At 40.8% G+C, this 20,056-nt stretch overlaps 1 protein-coding gene across 1 annotated transcript in view; it reads right to left on the bottom strand.

Moving 5' to 3' along the window:
• LOC126292129 (cytochrome P450 4C1-like) overlaps nt 1-17,991 on the bottom strand; it is a 132,359-nt gene extending 114,368 nt beyond the window's left edge. Inside the window, exon 1 of the mRNA XM_049985962.1 lies at nt 17,741-17,991. The gene's annotated coding sequence lies outside the window, so the exon portion shown is untranslated. The remainder of the gene's footprint in view (nt 1-17,740) is intronic.
• Between the last annotated feature and the right edge of the window lie 2,065 nt (nt 17,992-20,056).

Genomic DNA, 20,056 nt, shown 5'->3' with positions numbered 1-20,056 from the left:
GTGATACGAGGCCGTTGGGATCCAGCACGACGTTCCCTATTACCCTTTTGAACCCACCGATTCCATATTCTGCTAACAGTCATTGGATCTCATGTGATTTTAACCCTACATGAAATCTGTGTTGCGTTTTCGAACAGGAGGTAAAAGCAGACATCGCCATCCCCGTAATTTAATGGAACTGAGCCGTTAAATCTTCGGCTAGTGACTTAATTTAGATTCGACATACCTGCACAACCTTGTGGACTCAATTCCTAACCGAATCGAGGCAGTTATCAAGTCCAGGGGCGGAATTACACGCTATTAAATGGTGTTTGTAATTATTTCTCTAGGGGTGACTGATTTCTTGGCTAACGAGCTTACATACATAATTACAGATACAAAGATACATATATAGATACACACATGATGTACACCCATTTTTATTACATGTATGGATGTTTTCATTTAGTTACGTGCTTTTTAAACTATTTCATTATGATTACTCCAGCTCAACACGAGTAAATGCTCAGTGCGTAGGGCATAACCAAACCCCTAAATTAACTAACGAGTCACACGCATAGTTGAGGTTGTGCACTCGTCATCTGGTGGTCGGTTAGGAACAAACTGATTTCGACTGACGATTGAGTCCTCAATATTTATCAGTTACCACAACCTCCTAGTGCAGTCGCACCTTACATGAGAAAATTCTTGGAAACCCAACACGTTGTACACAAATATGATACTCTACTCATTTGCTTTATCTGGGTCAGAACAAGAAATATTGTCATTTATATGGAGACAAACGTGCTCGAGTTTCACACCATTTCCGAACATTGCAGACATCTAATTTTGTTCACAATTGTCTTATACGTCTCGAAACTGGTACTTTCAGTCTCTTATCCGTATCACTGACTGCACCAAACTAATCTGAGTAGGTTTGGTTGACTGGTGCGTTAAACTGATTCACGCAGCTTTTCATTGGGTTTCTCTAATTCTTTTATAAATATAACTTAATAAATGTCTCAGGACGATGATCAGTTATGAAAAATCGGTCATACAAGGTTTTCGTAATGCATTTATTTCGTGGATAAACCACATTTACTTAAGAGTCTCCCACTGATATGTCCTCCGCTTTTCCTAGGTTTATCGTTACTGCTGTGTAATTTAAGGTTACTTCTGCTGTCAGTGATTTCATGCCAAAAGCATAATCAAGCACTAATGGATCTCTTCATCTATTTATGTGGAATAGGGTTAATTTGCTTACGTTCACGGTTACCTAGCAGTCCATCCAGGAACAGCAGACCGTCCTCTGGTCCTCCTGCATCTCGCTACAGTCTCTGGACGACGCTGTCTTCTTAGAGACAACATGGTCTGCGAACAGCTTCAAAAGGTTCATATGGCTCCGAGCACTATGGGACTTAACTTCTGAGGCCATCAGTCCACTATAACATAGAACTGCTTAAACCTAACTAACCTAAGGACATCACACACATCCATGCCCGAGGCAGGATTCAAACCTGTGATCGTAGCGGTCGTGCGGATCCATACCGTAGCGCCTACAACCGCTCCGCCACCCCGGTCGACCGTTTCAAAAGGTTCCGATGTTAGCCACTAGGCAAATTAAACGCTGATCAGCCAGAACATTATGACCAGCTACCTAATAGCAATGGATAACAGCTGCGAAGCGTCGTGGCATGCATCCAATGAGGTCTTGACAGGTCGTTGGAGCGAATTTGCACCGCATTTTGACATACAGGTCACCTAATTCCCATAAGTTCTGGCGAGGGGGTGTCGAGCTCTCACGCCACCTGCAGTCACATCCCAGATGTGTTCGATCGGGTTTCAATCTGACGAGCTGGGGGAGGGGGGACAGCATATCAATTGGAACTCGCCACTGTTCCCCTCGAAGCATTCTATCACACTCCCGGCCCTGGCTCCTTCGGAAAACGTGATCGTCATGGACGTGCGTACACGGTCTGCAACCAGTGCACAATACTCCATGGCCATCGTGGCACCTTGCACGAGCTCCACTGGACCCACGGATGTCCACATGGCCGGCCGCGGTGGTCTAGCGGTTCTAGGCGCGCAGTCCCTAACCGCGCGACTGCTACGGTCGCAGGTTCGAATCCTGCCTCGGGCATGGATGTGTGTGATGTCCTTAGGTTGGTTAGGTTCAAGTAGTTCTACGTTCTAGGGGACTGATGACCACAGTAGTTAAGTCCCATAGCGCTCAGAGCCATTTCAACCTTTTTTGATGTCCACATGAATGTTTTCCAGAACGTAATGGAGCCGCAGTCAGGTTGCCTCCCTCCTGAAGTGTCAAGGAGCTGTTCCTCTGGCAGACGACGGATTCGCGCCCTCCCATCGGCAGAATGAAGAAGGTATCGGATTCATCAGACCACGCAACGCCCCGCCACTGTTCCAACGCCCAGTACCAATGATAATTTGCCCATTTTAGTCGTAGCTGCTCATTTTGTGGTGTTTACGTTACACGCATGGGTCGTTGGCTGCAGAGACCCATTGTCAGGAGTGTTCGGTGCACGTGTGTTCAGACACACTTGTACTCGGCCCAACGTTAAAGTCTGATGTTAGTTCCACCACAGTTCTCCCCGACTGTCCTGTTTTACCAGTCTGCCCAGTCTACGACATTTGAAATGAGGGTGGCTGCCCAATCCCACGACATGGTTTCGCCACATGTCGAAGACACTCACCACAGCACCCCTTGAACACCGGAAAATTCGTGTAGTTTCCGAATTGCTCGTGCCGAACCTCTGAGGCATCACAATCGGCTCTCGGTCAAACTCAGACAGATCACGTGCCTGTTCTATACTACAAGTGGATGGCACACCGACTGATTCTGCGTGCGCCGTGCCTGTCTCTGACCACCAGTAATTCCTCACCAAGTGACGCTGATATCGCCTCTACGATTTATATCGATAGTAGATTGGTGGTCATAATGTTCTGACTGATCAGTTTGTGTGTTGTCAAAAATTTGTAACTCCGTCGAGGATTTTACGCAGTGTGCTAACTTGAATGGAGGGTTGTCGTCATAAGATGTAATATCAGGAGTTGCCAAGGGAAGTGTGCTGGAAACTCCTGCGTTCATGTTGTACCTTAAGGGGAGACGGAAGGCAAGTGGGCCTCAAAAACTCGATTTTTAGATTTTAGCGTATTTGAAATGCCTGCTCTTTCCCGCATGAAACAGTTTTTGTTTCATATAAATAAGACAATTTATGCAGAGATAATGCACAGCATTTAATTAAAAGACATGAAATTAAACTCATATTTAGAGCCCTTTGTAAAGATACCTTGTTCAAACAATGTCTTCATGGGAAAAGACAAAATGTAATTGAATATGTGAATCCTGTCATTTGGAACCGGTTACCGACAACTGTATCTGTTCAGCTTACAACCCTCAAATTTGGTGTTTATGATGTTTTTTTTATTCTTCAGTGATTGTGTAATTAGAAAACTGGATGTTCTGGAATTATTGGGCATAAGATCTAGTGGAAATACTGCAAAATCCTTGGTGCAAATAGATAAAGAGAGAATCCGCAAAGCAGATATCGCTAATGTAAAATGCACAAAAGAAGGCAGACAGAAAAGAAGAAGAACCAGTTGAAGAAAAGAAGATCAATATGATTCAGATGATGCTCAGTATGGTGCAGGAAAATATTAGTGGTAAGTAATTTTCATCAATAACTATACTAGAACTGCAATATTAAACTTTAAATGGATTTTTCTCAAAACTACTTTTTTTTTTTACTTTCGGGTACTATTATTAGATGAACTAATGGGGTGAGAAATATGAAATTTGGTCAATTTGTACTGCAGGTACTACAAATAAATTCAACAAACAATCATAAACTGTTTTATAATAATTAATGTACAAAAAAGTTAAATTTTACTAGTGAAAGAATAATTTTTTTTAATTCGAAACCATAAGAGGTATTATGTTTATTTTACTTGCAAATTGAGGCATATTTGTTATATATATGCAGTAAAAATTTCATTGTTTTATGACTTATAGTTCTTTTGAAATGTGTATCTACCCAAAGGGTAAAATAGCATTGGCTGAATAGGGATAAAAATTGCCTTCTGTCACTCCATAACGACCAGTTACACAATATTAATAGTAGCCTGAGAATTTTTGCAGGTGATGCAGTTACCTATAAAGAAGTACAGGCTGAAAATAATTGGCTAAATATTCAGTCAGAATGAACACTTCAAAGTAGTGCAAAGACTGACAATTCAGCCTGTAATACTGAGTAATGTAAAACTGCGCACTTCACAAAATGAAACAATGTGTGCGCTGTGTGTACATTATCAAACAGTTGCAACTGGAATCCGCCAACACATCCAAATACTTGTGTGTAACAGTTTGTGGGAATATGAAAAGGAATGATGATGTTGAGTCAGGCAGCTGGAAGATACTCTTCACTGGAGGATAGTAGATAAATGCAGTCAGTCGGTAAAGTAGAGTGCTTACAAAACACTTGCGTGACCCACCCTAGGACACTGCTCAAGTGTTTTTGAAGCATTACTGAAAAGGACTAATAGAAGATGCTGAATCCATAAGTATGCAGAAAAATTAATTTAATTTGTTTCATCAAAAAAGTAGAAGATTGAAAAACAAGATAGATGATCTTCTTGTAAGCCTCTATGACACGGAACATTACGATGTGCTTCTCTGAACACCACGTAATCACAGGACTGGAGATAAACCAGCATCATTTTCGTGTAGAGTTCACATGGAAAAAGGAGGAGTTGTAGCATATTTGTCAAAATTGGATACAAAGAAAAAAGTATTGAAATAAATAGTTTTCGTGTTGATCACAACCTAGGAGCATGTGCTTTTGAGTTGTTACTGCAGAACACGTTCTCATAATAGTAACAGTCTACAAATCCCCTCTAGGAAACTTTCAGCTTTTTGCAGGAAATGTAGACGCAAGAAGAAACAGTTAGTAGGTTATAAAGATTTCAGTGAAGATTTCATGTAAGATATGGACAGGAAAAGTGAACTAGAATTATCATTTGGGTGTTCCAATCTAATTTCAGCAGTCAATTTTTCAACTAGTTTGCTGCAATGTAGTAGAACACGTAACTTTTCATAGAGTGCTAAGGCTGAAACAATTAATGCATACCCAGTTATTACTGGACTATCTGGTCATGATGCACAATTATTGTAAATAAACAATATGACACTCTGCAGTCTTGAAGTAGGTTCATACTAAGCAGTGAAGCTTATTAATGGGAACAAGATGCAGCTTTTTAAGTGTAAGTCGAAGGACATGGTATGGGATGGAGTATTTAGAAAGAGATGTCACTGTAAGATTCAGTTTACTCCATAGTAAATTTATGTCAGTAACTGAAAGCTGTTTTCTAAAAAATTATCAAAAAGACCCATTAAAGGACAAGTAAGTTGTGGATAACTAAAGGAAATAAAATCTCGTATGAGAATACAAGGGAAATTGATATAAACAACGTAATCAACATCTGAAAGTTCTTCCACACTATAAAAAACTGCATTATTTTAAGAAGAGTCTCTGAAGTGTCCAGAAGTATGCATTTACTCACAGAAATAAATAAAGCAAATAATAAGATTTAAACTGTATGGAATATTGTCAAATGGAAGACTGGCAGCCAGTCAGTGTACAAGACATCATTGTAATTAAGCTAAACAGTAATCTTGTGACGGTCTTCACAAGCACTTTCAACAATCACTTTCTAAACGTAGTTAAAGAAGCTAGAGAATATATTGAAAACGTCATTCTACAAAACTTTTAAGTAACTGGAGCAGCTCCAACATCCTTCACTGAAATTAAATTACTCAAAAAAGTAATGTACTTCCATGCAGACCCAAACTAAAGTAGAAACAATTTGTAATGTACTTCCATGCAGACCCAAACTAAAGTAGAAACAATTTGCTTACCGTATCACAGTTTGGATTCCAAATCGGTTTCTCTTCTGAAAATGCTATTTATACATTCATACATCAAATCCCAAAAGCCTTAAATAATAAACAAATTATCGCCATTTAGTATTTTTACTGTACTTCCAACATGTTTGATGGTATAGATCAAGTTACTCTCTTACAAAAACTCAAGTTTTCTGAGATTGATGGCTTTACACACAGCTGGTCTGAATCAAACTTAACAAACAGTATGCAAAAATTGTGCTCAATAATTCAAACAATCTTGGAATGGCAGAATGTTTTACTGACTGGGGAGAAATCACAAAGGTAGTCCCAAAGTGTTCAATTTTCAGGTCACTCCTATTCCTTATATACGTGAATGACCTTCAATTTAATGTTCAACATGCAGAAATGGTACTTTTTGCACACAATGCACATGTTGTAATAAATCCCATTGAATAGAAAGCAAGAGAAGAGATGGTAAATGATATTTTTCAAATAATTAGGAAGTGGTCGTCAGAAAATAGACTCTCCCAAAATTTCGAAATAACTCATGTATGAGCAGGGGTCTGTAAATAGGTCCTTCATATTCATGAAAACTTGAAATGGAAAAAGCATTTTACTGAGCTTCTCAAACACTTAAGTCTACTATTTTTGGTCTTCGTATAATTCCTAATCTTGGAAATAATGGCATCAACTCTTCAATGCCGTATTTCGCATATTACTTCTCAACATTGCCTTAGAAAGAAAGTACTGATTGTACAGAACCGAGCAATAAAAATAATATGTAATGTTCACTAATATGTCTCATGTAGGTACCTCCTCTAGAAGTTACATATTTTAATGTGCAGTCACAATAAAAATACTCACTAATGAAATTCATGATAAATAATCCATCAGAACTTGTGAAGAGCGGTGATATCTTATAAACTGACTCGTTCCATACCATTTTATAACTGAACCATTCACACGAATTATGCAAAATGTAACTAACACATTAACTAACAAACTAATATCTTCACATTATATGTCAATTGTGTCATCGCTACAAACATTCACATTGTCTCGCAGAGGACAAAGTTACTCTAATGTGACTCCTTTTTGTTGTAACTTTATTTTTAACAATTTTATTAACAATTACTTGCTCCCATTTTATTGTAGACGTAATTTTTGTAACAAGTTATCAGTATCGCGTTTTCTCTTGATGCAATTATATTATCAACCTTCCCATATTATAAAAATACATGAATGTTGGTAACTTGGCTATATGACAGTTTTACAGAATTTACCTTGCAATGTTAGGTTACAAACAAAGAGTGAATGTGTATTATAATACAGTTGCTGGTACATGCATAAAAGTTTTTATGTGACTTATTTTACAATTTTCTTTATTTTTACATTTTATTGTGCTTTTAGGGTACAGCGTTTGAAAGTTAAAGATAGAAAAGCAAGTGGATAAAGAATGTGCTGTTGTTCATTTGTGCACCTCTCATCCGCATCGCTTATTGCTAGAGCACAAAAAGAAATCACATGTATTTAGAACTTCATCCATGAGGCGAAGGAATTATTTTATATAAAGAATATTTAAATTGGATTGTGAAGATACTGAGGCAAATCCTACATAAAAAGTAAATTAAAAGAGTTTGCTGTTGTAACGTAACCGGACAGACGGCATTTAGTTTTCAAAAATGCAGTGGTTGTTTTGTAGTGAGAAGGGATGCGAGCCATGGATAGCGTAAACAATAAATGTATCACAAATCTTTGAGAATATGTTGTTGCACATCTCGCATTATCCACTGGAAGGCCAGAATTACTACATATTAACACAAAGGCGTAAGGATGTTTCTAATCAAAGTCATCCACATAGCATGGTCTCTCACTGCTGTAGTGTTACGATAAGAACACGCGCCAACTGCCAAAATTTGAATTATTCTCGTGAAATGATTTTTTTATTTTACTTGCTTGGCGCCTGTCTATATGCCGTGCAACGCTTCTCTCTGAAAACAAGGGCATAATTGGTCCGATTCGCGATTGCTCACGTACATCAAAAGCAAAACTCTGTTGTACTCATTTTCTTTCACCTAAGAATCTAATTAAAATCACAAAATAAAAGAACCAATGTGCAATCTGATTAATGAAAGGACAGATATGTTTACTTTCATTGTATTCTAATATTCGTTACTTACAATCTCACGAAAGGATTGTCAATGTTCAGTTCTCTATTCTGCTTAAAATCTCACAATAAATCCGTTTTCTGTGTCCTTAATCACACAGATCATTTTCATTTTTATTGCAGAAGGAGACAGCGCGTTTCCTTCCTCCATCCAAAAAGCAAGAACATAATAATAATTAATTTGTACATCGCCACACAAGAATTATTATCGTTTTTGATAACTGCATCTGTACCACTCTTTTTAAAAAATGAACTGGCGCTGTTTCGGTTTCCTCAGTCACTCACAGGTGTCACTCTCATCTGCAATGCAGAGAGTTCTCTTTATTCCCAACAGATGGTAATGTTCTCGTCTGTTACGGATCGTCTCTCTCTCTCTCTCTCTCTCTCTCTCTCTCTCTCTCTCTCTCTATCATTTGCCGCATGGAAAACGAAATAAAAAGCATTTAGATTACTACTACTTTCTCTTTACCTCTATAGTTTAAAACATGTTTCTTAAATTATATTGCATTTGTGCGGTGCGAAAAGTTTCGTGCATTTTGTTGGAGACGAGAACTACACAGCTTGCGAACGAAAACCGCGTGGAAAAAAATGTGTATACGCCAAGTAGTGTTACCTTACACAATATAAATAGCACACTGCAGTATTTTAATTTAATTCTGTCTTACCAAGTGACAGCATGAAACATATTTATCTGTCACATTTCTTTTCACTTTTAATATGTTCAGTATTCGTATAACTAGAGGCTCTACACCATCAAGAAGCTGTTTGTGGATATATTAATAAAGGAAATAGATAGCCACAGAAAACAGAGTACATAAACAGGGCATCCCAAATGACAAAAACATACATAACAAAAAAACTTTGTCTTGGAACACGAAACAAAGACACAATGAAACAGTGGTAAGACCCGAAAGACTGTATACAGCATAAAAACACTAACGAGATGTGGGGATGCTGAAAAACAGGATAATGTTGAACGTAGAATTTTAAGGAAAATACTGCGACCTACAAGCAATAGAAAAGGTGACTACAAATTAGGACAGAATATAGAGCTCTATTTGTAACAGGAAAGCTAACTTATGTAATGAGGGAAAAAAGACTACAGTTTTATGGAGAAATGTACAGAATGGATAATAACAGATCAAGCAAGTACATCTACAGCCTACTGAACAGCTACAAACGCAAACGTACATGGTTCACCGAAATTGTAACAGAGACGAAAAACTCAGGTATTAGAGTGGACATAATAGATAACGGAATACTTTTTACAGAAACAACACATAAGGCAGGATTTCAAGAAAGAAAGGTCTGCGAAGGGACGAAAGTGGACACAGGAAGAAAAGGATGGGCACTCTCGAAGGATGAAGGAACTCTAAGAGCAACGTAAATTAAGCACATTTTTTGTGAACCAAAAGCCTAAATCGCTTAATATGCGTTTTTATTTTTCGGCGACTCTCAGCATCAGATCAAAATCTGTAATTTGTAAAACAGATATCGGTGTCAGAACGAGTAAAATCTGTCCCTAACCTGAGCGAGCTGTTAGGCGTAAGTTTCACTGACTTTTGTTTTATAATTTCCATTTTTTGATCTTACAGCGGCAGTAGAGGGAACAACGTTATAAATTAAGACATGTATTAAACTATATACAGGCTGTTTCACAATTCATGTTACACACTTCTAGAGGATGTAGAGGAGAGGGTGACTCCGTGCTAATGTTATACACACTGTGGTACGATCGAGACGGACAAATGTACAGGGTGTTTCAAAAATGACCGGTATATTTGAAACGGCAGTAAAAACTAAACGAGCAGCGATAGAAATACACCGTTTGTTGCAATATGCTTGGGACAACAGTACATTTTCAGACGGGCAAACTTTCGAAATTACAGTAGTTACAATTTTCAACAACAGATGGCGCTGCAAGTGATGTGAAAGATATAGAAGACAACGCAGTCTGTGGGTGCGCCATTCTGTACGTCGTCTTTCTGCTGTAAGCGTGTGCTGTTCACAACGTGCAAGTGTGCTGTGGACAACATGGTTTATTCCTTAGAACAGAGGATTTTTCTGGTGTTGGAATTCCACGGCCTAGAACACAGTGTTGTTGCAACAAGACGAAGTTTTCAACGGAGGTTTAATGTAACCAAAGGACCGAAAAGCGATGCAATAAAGGATCTGTTTGAAAAATTTCAACGGACTGGGAACGTGACGGATGAACGTGCTGGAAAGGTAGGGCGACCGCATACGGCAACCACAGAGGGCAACGCGCAGCTAGTGCAGCAGGTGATCCAACAGCGGCCTCGAGTTTCCGTTCGCCGTGTTGCAGCTGCGGTCAACGTATCGTCTCATGCGCCAGAGTTTACACCTCTATCCATACAAAATTCAAACGCGGCAACCCCTCAGCGCCGCTACCATTGCTGCACGAGAGACATTCGCTAACTATATAGTGCACAGGATTGATGACGGCGATGTGCATGTGGGCTGCATTTGGTTTACTGACGAAACTTATTTTTACCTGGACGGCTTCATCAATAAACAGAACTGGCGCATATGAGGAACCGAAAAGCCCCATGTTGCAGTCCCATCCTCCCTGCATCCTCAAAAAGAACTGGTATGGGCCGCCATTTCTTCCAAAGGAATCATTGGCCCATTTTTCAGATCCGAAACGATTACTGCATCACGCTATCTGGACATTCTTCGTGAATTTGTGGCGGTACAAACTGCCTTAGACGACACTGCGAACACCTCGTGGTTTACGCAAGATGGTGCCCGGCCACATCGCACGGCCGACTTCTTTAATTTCCTGAATGAATATTTCGATGATCGTGTGATTGCTTTGGGCTATCCGAAACATACAGGAGGCGGCGTGGATTGGCCTTGCTATTCGCCAGACATGAACCCCTGTGACTTCTTTCTGTGGGAACACTTGAAAGACCAGGTGTACCGCCAGAATCCAGAAACAATGAAACAGCTGAAGCAGTACATCTCATCTGCATGTGAAGCCATTCCGCCAGACACGTTGTCAAAGGTTTCGGGTAATTTCATTCAGAGACTAAGCCATATTATTGCTACGCATGGTGGATATGTGGAAAATATAGTACTATAGAGTTTCCCAGACCGCAGCGCCATCTGTTGTTGACAATTGTAACCACTGTAATTTCGAAAGTTTGTCTGCCTGAAAATGTACTGTTGTCCCAAGCATATTGCAACAAACGTTGTATTTCTATCGCTGCTCGTTTAGTTTGTATTGCCGGTATATTCAAATATACCGGACATTTTTGAAACACCCTGTATCAATTTGAGGGAAGAGCCTTTGTACCTGTAACGAATCAGTCAATTTTTATAAGCGAAAACCGTTCTGGTACTCTGGCAGTGGAATACATGAACCGGTACTGCCGCTGCTAAGAATGTAGGGTAGACAATTTTCAGAGGTGGTAGTACGGACCAAAACAAAAAAATGTTCATTTAATATGGGCTCTAACATGCATACCTGAGCAGCTGTGAGCACTTGTTCATTCTCGCTACCGTGAAACACAGCTCCCCTATTGAGTAGGTGCTCATAGCTCTTACGCTATACATTTTAGAGCCTATGTTTGCAACAAATTCTTTCTAGTTTTGATCCTTACCAGCACCTCTGAGAGTTGCCTACCCTGCTCTCTTAGTAACAGCAGTACCGTCATGTGTATTTCGCTGTCAGGGATATCACAACGGTTTTCGCTTATAACTGTCGACTCATCGGTTTCCAGTAAAACGTCTCTCGCCTCAAGTTGATACTTTTATCCTTCTCCATCGTCCTAGAAAATCTGTACCATCGTCACGGAATCACCCTAATTGTACGTGCATTTACAGGCGCCGGTGCCTATAATTTTGACGCTCTGTAGCGTCGTTGGATGACGCTCCCGGACATGGGTTCCTTGCAAAACTTGATCTAAGGACTCCCCTCTACGACCTCTAGAAATGTGTTAACATGAATTGTGAAACACCTTGTAGACAGTTTCATTCACAAAAAGTTTGTGTATTAACTTTCGTATCTGAAGACGGCAATAATATGCCGGTACAGATAGGTGCTGCGAATATTTGTACTAATCAGGTAATCTTGATGTCGAGCTGTGAAGCGTGCACGGATAGCCGAAGTTGTTAAGGCGCCTGCTCGCGATAAGCGGCATTCCTGGGTTCGAGTCCAAGTCCGGCACAAATCTTTATATGTCGCAGTCAGGTAATACGTCTCTACCCATTGCAGCTGACGTCATGGAATTCGAATTCAGCAAGCGAGAAAGTTGGAATGATAAATTTTTGTATCTACACCTAAAAGGATGCTCTCTGAGTTAGACTTACGGATTCATTGAACCACTTTCACAATAATTCTCTGTAATGCCAATCTCCAACAGCGTGCGGAAAAAACGATTACCTATATCTTTCCGAGCGGGCTCTGATTTCCCTTGTTTTTACTATGACGGCCGTTTATCCCTACGTAGGTCGTCGAAAATAAAATATTTTTCCCATTTGAGGAGAAAGATGGTGATTGAAATTTCATGAGAAGACCCCGCCGCAACGAGAAACACTTTCGTTTTGACGATGTCCACTCCAAATCCTGTATCATCTGCGTGGCACTCTCTCCGCTAATTCTCGATAGCGCAAAACGTGCTGCCCTTCGTTGAACTTTCTCGATGTATTCTGTTAACGCTATCTGGTAAAAATCGCACACCGCGCAGCAGTACTTCAAAATAGGACGGACAAGCGTAGTTTAGGCAGTCTCCTGAGTAGATCTGCTGCAGCTTCTAACACCCAAACCTCCATATTTGAGACACTAAAATCGGTCCCAAGCGTTATATTTCGATAGAGTATGAACCAAAACTCCGATTTAGTTCGTAGTATACGCTTTGGTCCAGCAGAACAGCAGTAAACGTTGATTAAAAGTAATATTAGTCCCATGGAGTCCAGGAAAATCATTAAGTATTGCTTCCGTGGGGAAGTTGATGGAGCTTAGATCGTCGTACCAAGGTCCTGGGTTCATATTCCAAAAGATGACAATTTCTCTTTTGCTCTATTATATATGAAAGTATTATATGGAGTCCGTATTTTAATACTTCCGACTGTTTGTTCTTATTTTGTGAGACTACAAATGCACTAGCTGCTTGATCACTAGCGGTGTCTGTTCTTCGAATATGTCTGACAGAATACCACACCTATCTGTACAAACTTACATCTACATGCATGACTACTTTGCAATTCACATTTAAGTGCTTGGCAGAGGGTTCATCGAACCACAATCATACTATCTCTCTACTATTCCACTCCCGAACAGCGAGCGGGAAAAACGAACACCTAAACCTTTCTGTTCGAGCTCTGATTTCTCTTATTTTATTTTGATGATCATTCCTACCTATGTACGTTGGGCTCAACAAAATATTTTCGCATTCGGAAGAGAAAGCTGGTGACTGAAATTTCGTAAAAAGGTCTCGCCGCAACGAAAAACGTCTATGCTGTAATGACTTCCATCCCAACTCGTGTATCATATCTGCCACACTCTCTCCCCTATAACGTGATAATACAAAACGAGCTGCCCTTTTTTGCACCCTTTCAATATCCTCCGTCAATGCCACCTGGTAAGGATCGCACAACGCGCAGCAATATTCTAACAGAGGACGAACGAGTGTAGCGTAAGCTGTCTCTTTAGTGGACTTGTTGCATCTTCTAAGTGTCCTGCCAATGAAACGCAACCTTCGGCTCGCCTTCCCAACAATATTATCTATGTGGTCCTTCCAACTGAAGTTGTTCGTAATTTTAACACCCAGGTACTTAGTTGAATTGACAGCCTTGAGAATTGTACTATTTATCGAGTAATCGAATTCCAACGGATTTCTTTTGGAACTCATGTGGATCATCTCACACTTTTCGTTATTTAGCGTCAACTGCCACCTGACACACCATACAGCAATCTTTTCTAAATCGCTTTGCAACTGATACTGGTCTTCGGATGACTTTACTAGACGGTAAATTACAGCATCATCTGCGAACAATCTAAGAGAACTGCTCAGATTGTCACCCAGGTCATTTATATAGATCAGGAACAGCAGAGGTCCCAGGACGCTTCCCTGGGGAACACCTGATATCACTTCAGTTTTACTCGATGATTTGCCGTCTATTACTACGAACTGCGACCTTCCTGACAGGAAATCACGAATCCAGTCGCACAACTGAGACGATACCCCATAGATCCGCAGCTTGATTAGAAGTCGCTTGTGAGGAACGGTATCAAAAGCTTTCCGGAAATCTAGAAATACGGATTCAACTTGAGATCCCCTGTCGATAGCGGCCATTACTTCGTGCGAATGAAGAGCTAGCTGCGTTGCACAAGAGCGATGTTTTCTGAAGCCATGCTGATTCACAATGTTTGAATACAGTATATGCTCCAAAACCCTACTGCAAACCGACGTCAATGATATAGGTCTATAGTTAAATGGATTACTCCTACTACCCTTCTTGAACACTGGTGCGACCTGCGCAATTTTCCAATCTGTAGGTACAGATCTAATGGTGAGCGAGCGGTTGTATATGAGTGCTAAGTAGGGAGCTATAGTATCAGCGAAATCTGAAAGGTACCTAATCGGTATACAATCTGGACCTGAAGACTTGCCCGTATCAAGCGATTGGAGTTGCTTCGCAACCCCTAAGCTATCTACTTCTAAGAAACTCATGCTAGCAGATGTTCGTGTTTCAAATTCTGGAATATTCCATTCGTCTTCCCTGGTGAAGGAATTTCGGAAAACTGCGTTCAATAACTCCGCTTTAGCGGCACAGTCGTCGGTAACAGTACCATCGGCACTGCGCAGCGAAGGTATTGACTGCGTCTTGCCGCTTGTGTACTTTACATACGACCAGAATTTCTTCCCATTTTCTACCAAATTTCGAGACAATGTTTCGTTGTGGAACCTATTAAAGGCATCTCGCATCGAAGTACGTGCCAAATTTCGCGCGTCTGTAAATTTTAGCCCATCTTCGGGATTTCGCGTTCTTCTGAACTTCGAAGGTTTTCTGCGTTGCCTCTGCAACAGCGTTCGGACCTATTTTTGTGTACCACGGGGGATCCGTTCCATCTCTTACCAATTTATGAGGTATGAATATCTCAATTGCTGTTGCTACTATATCTTTGAATTTGAGCCACATCTCGTCTACATTCGCATAGTCAGTTCGGAAGGAATGGAAATTGTCTTTTAGGAAGGCTTCTAGTGACACTTTATCCGCTTTTTCAAATAAAATTATTTTGCGTTTGTTTCTGATGGATTTGGAAGAAACGGTATTGAGCCTAGCTACAACGACCTTGTGATCACTAATAACTGTATCAGTTATGATGCTCTCTATCAGCTCTGGATAGTTTGTGGATAAGAGGTCAAGTGTGTTTTCGCAACCATTTACAATTCGCGTGGGTTCGTGGACTAACTGCTCGAAATAATTTTCGCAGAAAGCATTTAGGACAATCTCGGAAGACGTTTTCGGCCTACCACCGGTTTTGAACAAGTATTTTTGCCAACATACCGAGGGTAGGTTGAAGTCCCCACCAACTATAACCGTACGAGTGGGGTATTTATTTGTTACGAAACTCAAACTTTCTCTGAACTGTTACGCAACTGTATCATCGGAGTCTGGGGGTCGGTAGAAGGAGCCAATTATTAACTTAATTCGGCTGTTAAGTATAACCTCCACCCACACCAATTCGCACAGAGTATCTACTTCGACTTCACTACAAGATAATTATATCGGGCATTTCATGTTACACTACACAATAATGAAAAAATAAAAGCACACAGGAAATAGGATAACTTCAAAATAGGACGGACAAGCGTAGTTTAGGCAGTCTCCTGAGTAGATCTGCTGCAGCTTCTAACACCCAAACCTCCATATTTGAGACACTAAAATCGGTCCCAAGCGTTATATTTCGATAGAGTATGAACCAAAACTCCGATTTAGTTCGTAGTATACGCTTTGGTCCAGCAGAACAGCAGTAAACGTTGATTAAAAGTAATATTAGTCCCATGGAGTCCAGGAAAATCATTAAGTATTGCTTCCGTGGGGAAGTTGATGGAGCTTAGATCGTCGTACCAAGGTCCTGGGTTCATATTCCAAAAGATGACAATTTTTCTTTTGCTCTATTATATGTGAAAATATTCTATGGAGTCCGTATTTTAATACTTCCGACTGTTCGTTCTTATTTTGTGAGACTACAAATGCACTAGCTGCTTGATCACTAGCGGTGTCTGTTCTTCGAATATGTCTGACAGAATACCAAACCTATCTGTACAAACATACTCTATAGGTTTGCTTCTTTAAGCTAATGAAGTGAAAGCCGACTGCCAAAAGAACATTGCTACAAACTCCGAGAAGTCCTTTTACCTGCCGGGGAAAAGTTCTCCCATTGAACAGTTTCACGGCTGAACAGATGAAACAAGCTGCCACCAGTGGAGTTGAGCATGGCAGTTTGTCACGACGGCCTCGAGCACTAACAACTCACCCACGAGAGATCCACAAACCTGTCACTCACAGATACCTTTTCTTGAGCTCCGTAGCTCTGGTGCTACTTTTAATTGCCGTTTACGCGTGTTCTACTGGAAGACAGAACATAGCACGAATTAAATCGGTGCTTTGGTTGATATTCTATCTGCATACTACGTTTGGTACCGATCTGAATGTCTGACATCTGAAGGTTTGAGTGTAAGTGTCCTACCAACAAAACGCAGCTTTCGGTTCGCCTTCCCCACGAAATTTTCTGTCTCTTCTTTCCAATTCAAGTTGCTCGTAATTGTAACTGCTACATTTTTAGTTGAATTTCCGGCCTGTAGATATGATTGATTTATCATGCAACTGAAATTTAACGGAGACCTTGTAGCGCTTATGTGGATGACCTCACAGATTTCATTACTTGTAGTTAGTTCAAATGGTTCAAATGACTCTGAGCACTATGGGACTTAACATCTGAGGTCATCAGTCCCCTAGAACTTAGAACTACTTAATCCTAACTAACCTAAGGACATCACACACATCCATGCCCCAGGCAGGATTCGAACCTGCGACGGTAGCGTACACGCAGTTCCAGACTGGAGCGTCTAGAACCGCACGGCCACTACGGCCAGCACTTATTGTTAGTAGCCAATTTTCGGGCCAAACAGATGTTTTATCTAAATCGTTTTGCAGTTTCTTCTACTCTTCTAATGACTTCAGTAGGCGCTAAGGACAGCATCGTCTGCAGACAACCAAAGACAGCTGCTCAGCTTGACTCCTAAATAGTTTATGTAGATAAGGATCAGCAGAGGAACGCCAGAAATCATTTCTGCTTCCGTCACTTACTACGCTCTGTGACCTCTCTAACAGGAAATCACCAATCCAGTCATATAACTAAGATGATATTCCATAAGCAAGTAATTTGGTTAGAAGCTGCACGCGATGTACAGAGTCAAAAGCCTTCTGGAAATCTAAAAATACGGAATCGATTTGAAAGCCCTTGTCGATGAACATTTACGATATCGTACACTTCCGACTGACAATTTACGCAAAGAAGGGCGGCACGAACGGTGACAGGTTCGTGTGACCAACTGGGTATCTGTACGAAGAGGCTGGAAAACGTGGACTGGCAGGCGCTTGAGGTTAGTCGCGGTACACCCCGTGAAACGCTGCTCACTCACCGTGTGAAGGACGTTCGCGAAGAGCGAACGCAGACTGCAGTGTGGAGGGACGCGGGCGCAGCCAGCCTGTCTGACGCAGCACGTGACGAGTCGCGCGTCGCCTGCCACCCGGGGGGACTCGCGTAATGCGTGCAGCGCCGACCGCGCCGCTGTTAGCAATGTCTGCGGTTGGCGCACGCAAACCAGAGCGGCCGCGGTGGTGGGAACAACCGGATGAAAACAGTCGAGTCAGTCGATTGCTGGGTAACAGTCGACTCATTCGGTTGTAGCAGGCTCGACGATTCATCCATTCTCGTGAGTGGTGTCAGTCCATGGCAACCACAAAATGGAAACAGTCGATTCTGCCGGTCGTAGCTTCACGTATCCGTAGGATTCCAATTCCAAAGAAAGCAGTCACTGACAGGCGTGAAAATTAGCGAACTATCAGTTTAATAAGCCACGGTTGCGAAACACAGACACGAATTATTTACAGAAAAAAAAGCAGAAGCCGATCTCAGTTTGGATTCTGGAGAGATGTAGGAACACCCGAGACAATTACAGCCCAATGCCTTATCTTAGAAAATAGGTTAAGGAAAGGAAAACCTACATTTGTAGCATTTGCGTACTTAGAGAAAGCTTTTGTCAATATTTATTGGATTATTCTCTCTGAAGTTCTGAAAGTAATAGAGGTAAAATAATGGAAGCGAAAGGCTATTCACAACTTGTACAGAAATCAGACGGCAGTAATAAGAGTCGAGGGGCATGGGAGGGGAGCAGTGGTTGGGAAGGAAGTGAGACAGGGTTGTAGCCTATCCCCGATGTTATTCAGACTGTAAACAAACAGTGAAAGAAACCAAATAAAAATTTACTGTAGGAATTACAGGAAAAGAAATAAAAGCACCGAGGTGCGCCGATGGCATTGTAATTCTGTCTGAGACAGCAGAGTACTTGGAAGAGCAGTTGAACGCAATGGACAGGGTCTTGAAAGGACGATATTAGGCGAACATCAACAGAACGAGGATAATCGAAAGTGGGTCAATTAAATCAGGCGTTCCTAACGGTATTAAATTCGGAAACGAGATGAGTCTTTCTATATGAGCATTAAAATAAATGATGATGGCCGATGTATAGGGGATATAAAATGTAGACTGGTAAAGGCAAGAAAAGCATTTCTGACGAAGAGAAAGCTCTGAACAACGAATATAGCTTTAAGTGTTATGAAGCCTTTTCTAAAAGTATTTTTCTGGAGTATAGCCATGTATGGAAGTGAAACATGGTGATGACCAGTTTAGACAAAAAGATAATAGAAGCTTCCGAAATGTGGTGCTACAGAAGAATGCTGAAGATTAAATGGGTAGATCACGCAAATATTGAGTTGGGACAGCACAGAAATGTGGAGGAAATAAATTTGTGGCACAACCTGACTAGAAGAAGTAATCGGTTGGTAGGATGCATTCTGAGGCATCGGGAGATCACCAATTTATTACTGGAGGGAAGCCTGAGGCGTAAAAATCGTAGAGGGGGGCCAAGAGATAAATGCAGTCAGTATATTCAGAAGGATGTGGGTTACTGTAGTTACTGGGAGATGCAGAGGCTTGCAAAAGATAGAGCAGCATGTAGAGCTGCATCAAACAAGTCTTCGGACTGAAGACCACAACAGCAACAGTATTATTACTTTCCGTTCGTTTCTTTTGGGTAAAACCAGGTTGTAGGAGCAACCAAATGAAAACAGTCAGCGCATTCCGGCGCATTCAGTTCTTATTAAATCATTATTGTTGACCGTATATTGCTATCGTCTGTTATTACTGTTATTGCTGCTGCAATATTTAGTTCCTATTGAATGCCAATAAGTAGTTTTTGGTTTAGGTTTTCACCCATGTTTATGAGTAGGCGTTTTCTTAACAGTGAGCTTTGTGGCTGCATCAGAATACCGAAACTGTCAGTGAGGTAGGAATGAAAGATATCTTATAAATGGATAAATAGTGATTCTGAAGATAAATTCCCTGGAATGTATGCCGTAGAATCTGCAAGAATGATTCACATTACAAACCATACTTCCCTTTCAAAAAAAAAAAAAAAAAAAAGGAACTTGACACAAGTGGCAGTATACACTTTTAAAAAGAAAGTGACAGCATCGCAAGAAAAAAAATTAATAAATGAGATCACCTCAGCGTTTACCGAAATAGAATTATCGGTGATGGGAGGAAACAAGCGGGAAGACACAAAAGAGAGAGAGTGGTAATACATTTAAATAGAAAAGTATTTGTTCATTTATTGAAACATTCGTTTATAGTGTAGTACCAGTTAGTGTAGTACCAGTTACCAACATTTGAAAAA

The sequence above is a fragment of the Schistocerca gregaria genome, chromosome 9 (assembly GCF_023897955.1).
Source record: "Schistocerca gregaria isolate iqSchGreg1 chromosome 9, iqSchGreg1.2, whole genome shotgun sequence".
NCBI lineage: Eukaryota > Metazoa > Arthropoda > Insecta > Orthoptera > Acrididae > Schistocerca > Schistocerca gregaria.
The sequence above is the reverse complement of the archived record's forward strand: the minus strand, read 5'-3'. Positions and strand labels throughout refer to the sequence as shown.